This window comes from Saccopteryx leptura, chromosome X (assembly GCF_036850995.1).
Source record: "Saccopteryx leptura isolate mSacLep1 chromosome X, mSacLep1_pri_phased_curated, whole genome shotgun sequence".
Classification (NCBI taxonomy): Eukaryota; Metazoa; Chordata; class Mammalia; order Chiroptera; family Emballonuridae; genus Saccopteryx; species Saccopteryx leptura.
Window position 1 is genome coordinate 115,132,869 of NC_089516.1, and position 10,984 is coordinate 115,143,852.

The following is a 10,984-nucleotide window of genomic DNA, read 5'->3' on the forward strand; positions in this document are numbered from 1 at the left end:
TACATCACCTTATATTGGCCCCCCTTTATATCTTTCCTCTTCTCCCTCCACCACATTCCCTTCCCCCTGGAAACCACTTTACTTTTATCTATGTCCATGAGTCTCAGTTTTATATCTTACCTATGTGTGAAATCATACAGTTCTTAGCTTTTTCTGATTTACTAACCAGTATTTTATTCAGTATAATGTTCTCAAGGTCCATTCTTGTTGTCGAAAATGTCACTATATCATCATTTCTTAAGGCTGAGTAGTATTCTATTGTATATATGTATCACATCTTTTTCATTCAATCCTTTATCGAGGAACACTTTGTTTCTATATCTTGGTAATTGTGAGTAATGCTGTAATAAACATTTTTAAGGTTCGATGGCATCTGCTCTTTACTCTATGACTCTGTAATTTTAGACTGTATGGCTATTGTTTTTTAACTTGTCTTTCTTCCCTGACTGAACAATGAATCCCATATAATCAGCAAGATTGCCCAACTTGTTCACTGATCACCATATTTCAAATAGAAATGGCATATGATGGTAATTCAATAAATGCTGAATTAACAATACAAAGTAAAAATAATAAAGTACCATCAGTGACTTAGATAAGTTCCTACAGTTATTTATTGGAGGCATGGGCACTTCTAACTGAGATGAATTAAAGAAGGGTTGGTAGAAAATTATTTTTGTGCTGGTTTATGAAGATCAGACAAGATTGAATAAGGGCATGAGGGAAGGCATGCCAAGTGAAGTGAACAATATGAGCAAAGGTATGGAAATGAATAAATGCCAGATAAGTTTGTTAAACTAAAAGAAGCACAGTGTGATTAGACAAAGAGAACATGAGAAGCAATTATGGGAGGTGAGGTTAGAAAAGTAGATTAAGGGGTGAAAGGTGAAGGGCCTTCATTATCAGATTCAGTCATCTTAACATTTAGTCCAAATCACTAGAACACACAGGATTTAAAATCAGATCTGGATTCTAGTCTTAGCTCTGCCATTTTTCAGCTATAAAACTTAAGGAAAACTATTAAATCCTGAAGGTCTGAGCCTATGAATCATTGTTACAATACACAAAAATGAGAAATACAGTGAGGGAAAGGGGGAATACGGTAAGTTTATTTTTATATTTGTCAAATTTGAGGACCCCATACGACATCCAAGTGGAGATACCCAATGAACAGTACAGATATTGTGGGGATTTAAAAAAAGTAAAGAGAGGTTAGAAACCGATTTAATATTCATAATGTAGAACTGATAATTAAACTCATGATTTTTAAGTAAAGAGAAATAGTCATCAAAGTTAATATCTGAAAAAGAATTTTGTTCAAAAATGCCTTTGATCAATTTAAAGTCGGTTCAAGAAATGTACTTGAAGAGCAAAAAAAATCTCAGGCTGTCTTCTCACTATTAGCTTTTTGCTTCTGCTGGATATTCATAGTCGTGGCAATACCAGCTACCCAAACCAACTCCAAATGTATGCAACTTTTCTTAGCCACTGAAACCCTTATCTCCTCTCATCACTGTTACCAGATTATATATACAATTCTTATTTTTTCTTCATCTTCTAAAGCTCACCCATGCTTTTTGAACTTCATTATGAACTATTTGAATCTCAACAAACTCCTTAAAAATACTCTCAGACAGGCCCTGGCCAGTTGGCTCACTGGTAGAGCGTCGGCCTGGTGTGCGGAGGTTCCAGGTTCAATTCCCAGCCAGGGCACACAGGAGAGGTGCCCATTTGCTTCTCCACCCCTCCCCTTCTCCTTCCTCTCTATCTCTCTCTTCCCCTCCCGCAGCGAGGCTCCATTGGAGCAAAGATGGCCCGGGCACTGGGGATGGCTCCTTAGCCTCTGCCCCAGGCGCTAGAGTGGCTCTGGTCGCAACAGAGCGATGCCCCGGAGGGGCAGAGCATCGCCCCCTAGTGGGCAAAGCATAGCCCCTGGTGGGCGTGCCCGGTGGATCCTGGTCGGGCGCATGCGGGAGTCTGTCTGACTGTCTCTCCCCATTTCCAGCTTCAGAAAAAAATACAAAAAAAAATACTCTCAGAGAATAACAATGTTCTCCTCACAACTCCATTTATATTAGGGAGTTGATCTTATCAGAAGTAGCTAAATAAAGTTGTGTCGCCCAGACCCCCATCCCTCATTCCATGTCTACACCCTAAGGAAAATCACAGCATATAAATTGAAAGTGTTATTTTGAAGTCCAAATTTCTGCTTCTGAATGTGTGCAGGTGCTTGATAAATAACACCTTGCAGACTCTGTGTGAAGCTCGGCTCCTTGTGACTGGGATCCTGATTTTCTGTTAAACGATTTCCAACATTTTTCTTTTACTTACAATTTGAATTTTGTTTCTTTACTTTCAGCTACAGCATGGAGACAAGTTTCAAACCTGAAGGGATTGTCAAATTATAGCCCTGTGTCCTGCGTGACTAGGTGTCACTAACTCCTTACTGCCAGGTTCCACCAATGAAATGATCCTTGGATATTAATGCTGGCTACTTATGGAGCCAGAATGCACAAAACGAGGTCACTTTGGACTTTAGTTCCCCTCTCACATTGTGCAGTATTACAGGTGTGTCATTTACATTAGGTCTTGGTACTTTCACAATCCAAGCTTCTTCACTTTCCCCACTGGTCTAATCTGCTGAAGTACTGTTTATATCTACCAGTTGAGCCACTAGAAATTTGTCAACAGTTGTGTGGATAACTCAGCTCAAATCTATTCCCCACTGTCCCTGGCCAGATAGCTCGGTTAGTTAGAGCATAGGTCTGAAGCACAGAGGTTGCCAGTTCCCCTGCTCCTAAGTGCACAAGAAAAAATCGCCGGAATTCCCTCTGCTTTCCTAGAACTGAAGAAAGAAGAAATAGAACAGAGACAGATTGAGCAAGAAAAGTTGGCATCTATGAAAAAACAAGATGAAGACAAAGATAAGAGGGATAAGGGAGAAAAAGCAAGCAGCAGAGAAAAAAGAGAGAGGTCACAAAGTCCTCGAAGACACAAATCCAGATCTCCTTCCCCTAGAAGATGATCTTCCCCTGTCAGGAGAGAGAGAAAGCGCAGTCATTCTCGATCTCCCCGTCACAGAACCAAGAGCCGGAGTCCTTCCCCTGCTCCAGAAAAGAAGGAAAAAATTCCAGAGTTCCCAGAACCATCAGCAAAAGTAAAAGAACCTTCAGTACAAGAGGCCACTTCTACTACTGACATCCTAAAAGTTCCCAAGCTTGAACCTGTACCGGAACCTAAAGAGCCTTCTCCAGAGAAAAATTCCAAACAAGAAAAGGAAAAGGAGAAGACCAGACCACGATCCCGGTCACGTTCCAAATCCAGATCCCAGACACATTCTCGCTCCCCTTCTCATACTCGACCTCGACAGCGCCATAGATCCAGATCAAAATCATACTCACCTGGAAGGCGGCCACGCCCAGGAAGGCGGCCATCTCCTCGAAGAAGAACTCCACCAAGACGAATGCCTCCTCCACCCCGGCACGGAAGGAGCAGATCTCCAGTGAGGCGAAGAAGGCGTTCATCAGCATCCTTATCTGGGAGTAGTTCATTCTCCTCTTCGTCTCATTCCCTGTCACCGCCAAAGAAGCCTCCTAAGAGGACATCCAGCCCCCCTCGAAAAACACGGAGGTTGTCTCCTTCAGCAAGTCCCCCAAGGCGACGGCACAGGCCATCGCCCCAGCAACTCCTCCACCAAAAACTCGTCATTCCCCAACACCCCAGCAGTCAAACGAAACAAGGAAAAGCCGTGTTTCTGTTTCTCCAGGGAGAACTTCAGGTAAAGTGATAAAACATAAAGGTACAGAAAAAAGAGAGTCCCCTTTACCAGCACTCAAGCCTAGAAAAGTAGAGTTATCTGAATCAGAAGAAGATAAAGGTGGCAAAATGGCTGCAGCAGATTCTGTGCAGCAGAGACGTCAGTATAGACAACAGAACCAGCAGTCTTCGTCTGATTCTGGCTCCTCCTCTTCCTCAAAAGATGAGCGACCCAAGAGGTCCCATGTGAAGAATGGTGAAGTAGGCAGGCGGCGGCGGAGACATTCACCTTCCTGGAGTGCCTCTCCATCACCTCGAAAGCGCCAGAAAGAGCCTTCCCCTCGGATGCAGATGGGAAAGCGATGGCAATCGCCAATGACTAAAAGTGGTAGGCGGGGGAGAAGTCCCTCCCCCCACCCGCCAGACGGCGATGTTCTCCCTCTCCTGCGCCACCTCCTGGACGTCGTAGGTCCCCCACACCATCACGACGAAGGACTCCTCCTCCCCCATGTCAGCGATCACCTTCCCCAAGAAGATACTCTCCTCCAATACAGAGAAGATATTCTCCCTCCCCGCCTCCAAAGAGAAGAACAGCTTCTCCCCCACCCCCTCCTAAATGAAGGGCATCACCCTCTCCACCACCAAGGCGTCGGGTCTCCCATTCTCCACCTCCCAAACAAAGAAGCTCCCCACCCACCAAGAGACGTTCACCTTCACTGTCATCAAAGCAGAGGAAAGGGTCTTCTCCAAGCCGGTCTACCCGGGAGGCCCGGTCACCACAACCAAACAAATGGCGTTCGCCCTCACCACGGCCTCGAGCTCCTCGGACCTCCTTAAGTCCTCCGCCCATTCGAAGAGGACCATCACCATCACCCCAAAGAAGGCAGTCTCCATCTCCAAGTACTAGGCCCATTAGGAGAGTCTCCAGAACTCCGGAGCCCAAAAAATTTTAAAAAAGCTCCCTCACCAAGCCCTCAGTCTGTAAGGAGAGTCTCATCCTTCCGATCTGTCTCAAAGTCTCCCGAGCCAGCAACTAAAAAACCCCCTGTAACTCCCTCTCCTGTCCAGTCTCAGTCACCTTCTACCAACTGGTCACCAGCGGTACAGGTCAGAAAAGCTAAAAGCCCAACACCAAGCCCATCACCAGCGAGGAATTCGGACCAAGGAGGTGGTGGAAAGAAAAAGAAGAAAAAGAAGGACAAGAAACACAAAAAAGATAAAAAGCAAAAGAAACACAAAAAACACTAGAAAGAAAAGGCTGGGGCTGCAGCTGCTGCAGCTGCCGGAACCCCTGCAGCCGTTGCTGCTCCTGCTACCACATCAGCACAGGAAGAACCTCGGAAGGAGACTGAGAGTGAAGCTGAGGATAACCTTGACGACCTAGAGAAGCACCTGCGGGAAAAGGCCCTGCGATTCATGAGGAAGGCTCAAGTGCCTCCTCAGTCTTAGGTGGAAATGTTTGTTAGGCCTGACCTGTGGTGGCGCAGTGGATAAAGCATCGACCTGGAAATGCTGAGGTCGCCGGTTCGAAACCCTGGGCTTGCTTGGTCAAGGCACATATAGGAGTTGATGCTTCCAGCCCCTACCCCTTTCTCTCTCTCTGTCTCTCTCTCCTCTCTCTCCCTCTGTCTTTCTCTCTCCCCCTCTCTCTCCTCTCTAAAAATGAATAAATAAAATTTAAAAAAAGAACTTTAAAAAAAAAAAGATGTTTGTTAGGATGTAAATTTTATTTGGTTTGTACTCAATTTAATTTCAAAATTGCTAAAAATGTGTTTGAGCTTTATACTATAACATTTGTTGTAATAATTGCTAGGTTGAAGTTCACCATGTAAAAAAGGGCATGGATTTACATTGCAAAAGGTGTCCAAGGTGTATTAGTGACATTCTTTCATTGACAGCTGACATAAATTCATTTAGAGTGGAATATTTTAAGCCAAAAAAATGTCCCCTTTTTAAAAAAGGGGGCTTTAAATATTGCTTGCATCCTTATGGTTTCTTTAAATGCCCCTGGCTACTCCCAGAGGTTCTCTCTCTTTTTCTTTTTTCCTTTTTCTCATTTGAGTCTTATCACTCATTTAAGTTATGATGCTTCCAACCTTGTATGGTTTGCAGTTGCCCAGAATTAAGACCACTGTAGAACTACGACAAAAGTATAAACAGTTTAATGCCACAACTTTTCCTGTTGCCTGTGGAGTCTCTGCTGAAATGAGTCAGGATTCAAACTCTAAGATGAGACATAAAATGAAAGCATGTTGTTTGCCAGAACAAGGTGGGTTAATATTGATGTGTAAGAAGTTGATTTGGAACACTGAAATTTCATTCTATTCTGTTGTGTTTTTTTTTTTTTTTTTTTTTTTTTTTTTTTGTAAAGGCAGTTAACTAGTCCCAGGAAGGATCCTTCAGTTACATAAATTCTGTTTCTGAAATGCCATGTCTCCATTCATAATTTTGTCTTATTCTTCCAATTGGTATATACAACTTTCCAAGCTCTTGTATTTGGAAGGCTGGAAGGGCCCAGACTTTGAAATAGAGTATTGTTTTCACTCTTTTTGTTTTTTTGTTGTTGTTGAGGTTTTTTTAAAAAAACTAAAGCTATATAAAGCTTGTGGATTAAACAGAATAAATTTCTAAATTAAAAAAATGCATCTTAATTGAATAAACACTGATGTGTCCATTCTTGATGACCATATAGGCACCCAGAATGAGCTACTTCACCTCTCACACACTTTCACAAGAATTTGGAAATAAGAGCAATAAGATTGCATTCAGAAGTAATAAGAAAATACAGAATAAATGAGAAAAAATAATAGGTAACATTATTTTTAAGAATCTGGATTTTGTAGGCCTTAGCCTGATTAACTTATTAATATAGCTAAAGAAAACATATGTCTATGAGAAGGGGAAATTGAACAGACCAACACAGAAAAAAATGATAGTTAATAATTATTAACTGTTCACAGTACCCTTTTGAGTCCTGTCCCAGGGGAAATACCTTAGTCTAAATATTTTGTATTCTAATTTTATTAGCAAAATTCTCCATCTCTATTATGATAATGAATATAGAAAATTTGAGATCATAAAAATCAAGTGTGTTATTTTCATTGGTAAAACTTAGTTTCATTTCAGATGTATCAGTCTATCTTAGTTTTATGTAATTAAATATTCATTTCATCTAACTCACCTTGACCTGATTCAAAGGTCATTAAGCTTTATGATTAAGTGACTTACTAAATGTCTCACAATTTTGACTTGACTTCCTCATATTCATCTGCTTAGACATAGAGGATAATGTTGGTCATAAAGATTTTATACATTTCAATTCCTGTAAAATTTATTTCTTTTTGTGATTTCAATATACTGGTGTTCTGATTATGAATTGGCTTCCCATGTAGATTATCCTATAGACAGAGTATTTATGATTATGTCAAAACAAGTATTTTGGTCTGTAACAATCCTGTTGTTTGGCATTCATTAATACATGGGCATTCTAATTTTATACATTACTCTTCCAACAATAGTTGGTATACATCTGCCTCTGAGTAATGGATCCACTTCCAACATGCTGACAATACCAAATGTCTAAGCAAACAGTCTGAAGATTAGGTCTCAAACCAATGTAAAAGACTATATGAAATACTACTTTATGCGATATTTTGGGAGACAAATGGCTATTTCCCAAGTAAGTACCAGCCATTTCCAATGTCATTTATGATTACTAGCAAACATTTTGTTGAATCTATAATTGTTCATATTATAGTTTGCCACACTTTAAGTGCCTGAATTGAATACCATATTGAGTCTTACATAAATTATTTTCAAGATTTAAGTATGGAATATAGATATTATTATAATTTTTCTAATTTAAAAACAAGGAAACTGAGCATTATAAAGGTTAAGTACTTTGTCTTTGGTTCCACAGAAAGTAAATGGTCAGGTTTGGATTTGATGTCTATTCTCTAACTCTAAAATCCTTATTTTTCCAAAATCATTGATTTTTTACATTACCAATGCTACTTTTTATTTATACACACATATATAAATTTATTTGCTCAAAATATGTTTTGCATCTCAGGTCATTTGTCTCACTTCAGATTTCTTCTTTCTGAAATGTATTCTTTAGTAGTTCTTTCAGTGATAGTCTTTTAATGGTAAACTTTAAATTGCTGTTTATTTGAAAATGTATTAGGCCTGACAAGGCAGGGACACAATGGATGTAGCATCAGCCTTGGATGCTGAGGACCCAGATTCAAAACCCAAAGGTTGCCAGAATGAGTGTGGATTCATTCAGCTTGAGTGCAAGCTCACAAGCTTGAGCATGGTGTCACCAGCTTGGGTGTGGGATCACCTGCTTGAGCGTGGGATCATAGATATGGCCCATGGTTGCTGGCTTGAGCTGAAAAGTCACTGGATTGAAGCCCAAGGTCATTGGCTGGAGCACAAGGTCATTGGCTTGAGTAAAGGGTCACTGGCTTGCCTGGAGCCTCCCGGTCAAGGCACATATGAGAAAGTAATCAATGAACTTGTTGCAACAAGCAGGTGTTGCAACTATAAGTTGATAGTTCTCATCTTTCTCCCTTCCTGTCTCTCTCTCTCTCTCTAAATATATATATATATATATATATATATATATATATATATATATATATATATATATATATATATATATATATTGTCTTCTTCACATTGTTTGTGTTGTTTAGCATTAGATTCAGCTGCTAAAACAAAAATAAAGTTATCAAAATAGAAGTGTATTTCTGTTTTATATTAATATAGGAAATCAAGGGCCAGTAGAGTGGCTCCATGATCTCAAAGAACCCAGATTACAGATATATCTTATTCCATACTTCTCAAATTTGGCTTCTACCTCATTATTCAAAATGTCTACTGCAACTCTATGACAAGGTGATTGAAGACCTTTTTTCCCTGTCTGTTTTCCTACTGCTGGAATTTGAATATGATGGCAAAAGTTCTTACTTGGAATACCTGGCAGCAAATGCCATTACTTACTTTTTTTTTTTTTTTTTATGTGAGAGGCGGAGAGGCAGAAAGGCAGAGTGACAGACTCCTGCATGCAACTCCACCGGTATTTCCTAAGCAAGCCCCATGTGGGGCCAAAACTCTGCCCATTTGAGGCTCCTGCTCTGTGGCTCAGCAACCAAGCTATTTTAGTGCCTGAGGTGAAGCCATACAGTCATACTCAGCACCCGGGACCAACTTGCTTGAATGATTCCAGCCATGGCTGTGGGAGAGGAAGAGAGAAAGAGAGAGAAAGGGGAGGTGGAGGGGTGGAGACTCAGATGGTTGCCTCTCCTGTGTGCCCTGACTGGGAATCCAACCCAGGACTTCCACACACCAAGCCGATGCTCTACCACTGAGCCAGCCAGCCAAGGCCAGCACTTTCACGTTACTGTATTTTGCTTGTACATTTTGGACTATGCAGGAGGCTTGAATTCAAACTCTAAAGCCATGTGAGGGTAGACCTGTTATTACAAATTTTCAGGAAATACATTTTCTTCTGCCAAGAATGTAGCCTGAGACAGATAACTCCCTTGCCAGCTTCCTCTGAAAAGAAGAAGAGTTTTCTTTCACTGTACATAAGGTACTTTGACCTAGTTTTACATGGATTTCTCACTCTCAACCTCCATACTGTGCATGGTTGTTAAAACACAAACCTTGGTTGCCAAAATCTAAACTTCCAAAAACCCAGGGGAACCACAGTGTTAACCCATGGATATTACTCAAGTTTACAATTTTCTATTTGTGTTTGACCCCTGAAAATGTCTTCTGTATGGAATACTTGATTATATCTTGAAAACTACATTTATTCTATTCACCAGAACGTAAACTGCACAAGGTCAGCTATTTGTATCTGTTTGGTTCACTTCTGCATTGCCTAGAATATGGCCTGGCACCCAGGAAAGGTTTTCAGCAATATTTGGTGAATGAATAAGCTAATTTTATTCACTACTTCTGGTGTTTTGTAGCTTGGGAGTGGGGTGATAGTTTCCAGATTATGTAGTACATGATATTGTTATCAATAAATGTGCAAGTCAAACTCACACCCTTTCTACTGTACTATGCTATCAATCATTTATGTTTACTGCTACAGTTAGATTTTCAGAGTGTGTTTCCAAAGTCAGCATATGACAAAAATAGTTTAGTGAGGGTGAACACAAAATATCCAGAGAGAGATCATCTCTGCAGTCTCACCTTAACCACCATTTTATTGAGAAATAAGATTATCCAACACCATAGGTACAGAGCAACTAGATTATGCTTATACATAAATTCTAATTCAGCACCAACTGAGAACTCATTTTGCCATAAGCTTCCTTAAAAATTTCTTATGTATAACATTCTCTCATCAACAAAGCTCCATATTTCACCCATGAGTTATAACAGGTCTATTTATTTATACTTATCATGTGCCAGGTATTCTTGAAAATGCTTTACATTTATTTTCTTATTTACAGTTGTAGAAACTGGAGCACAAAATGGTTAAATAACTTGCCAAAGGCTACAGAGATAATGGCAGAACCGGGGTTCCTCCAGGCAGGAGCACTGTGAGCTTAACAATTATGTTATGCTGGCCCATATTTACTTGCATTATCTAGTCTTATCCTCAACCCCATTATAAAAGGATTTTTTTTAGAGGAGAGAGAGAGAAAGAGAAGGCAGGGAGGAGCAAGAAGCATCAACTCCCATATGTGCCTTGACCAGGCAAGTCCAGGGTTTCAAACTGGCGACCTCAGCGTTCCAGGTCAACATTTTATCCACTGCACCACCACAGGTCGGGCTATAACAAGAATTTTAATGCTCAAATGGTAAAATATAATTATAAGGCCAAATCCCTTTATTCTTTATTCACGAAACCAGAAGTTACAGTCTGTAGCATCATCTGCCATCAGCGTCTCCATAATAGGGTTTGTTAGAGTAACAAAAGGTGTGAATGGTGATTAAAGCACTCTTTTTTTCACCTTTCAACACACAAGACCACTCAGATTTCTACTGAGAACATCACAAGGAGGAAAGGAAACGTATCATATTAACTCTTCAAAATTGGGAAGGAGAATGCAGTATGAATACATATATAGTATCTATCACTCAGATGCCTTATTCAAAAAAAATTAAATCTGTTTTTTAATATAGGAATATTGGGTTTTCTTCAATCAGGAAAATGATTAGGTCTAATATCTCTCAAAGAATTATTAAACTGGTTTGAACTAAG

General features: G+C 40.2%; 1 pseudogene; it reads left to right on the forward strand.

Moving 5' to 3' along the window:
* Window positions 1-717: 717 nt before the first annotated feature.
* LOC136386465 (serine/arginine repetitive matrix protein 1 pseudogene) lies at window positions 718-5,205 on the forward strand (annotated as a pseudogene).
* Window positions 5,206-10,984: the final 5,779 nt, after the last annotated feature.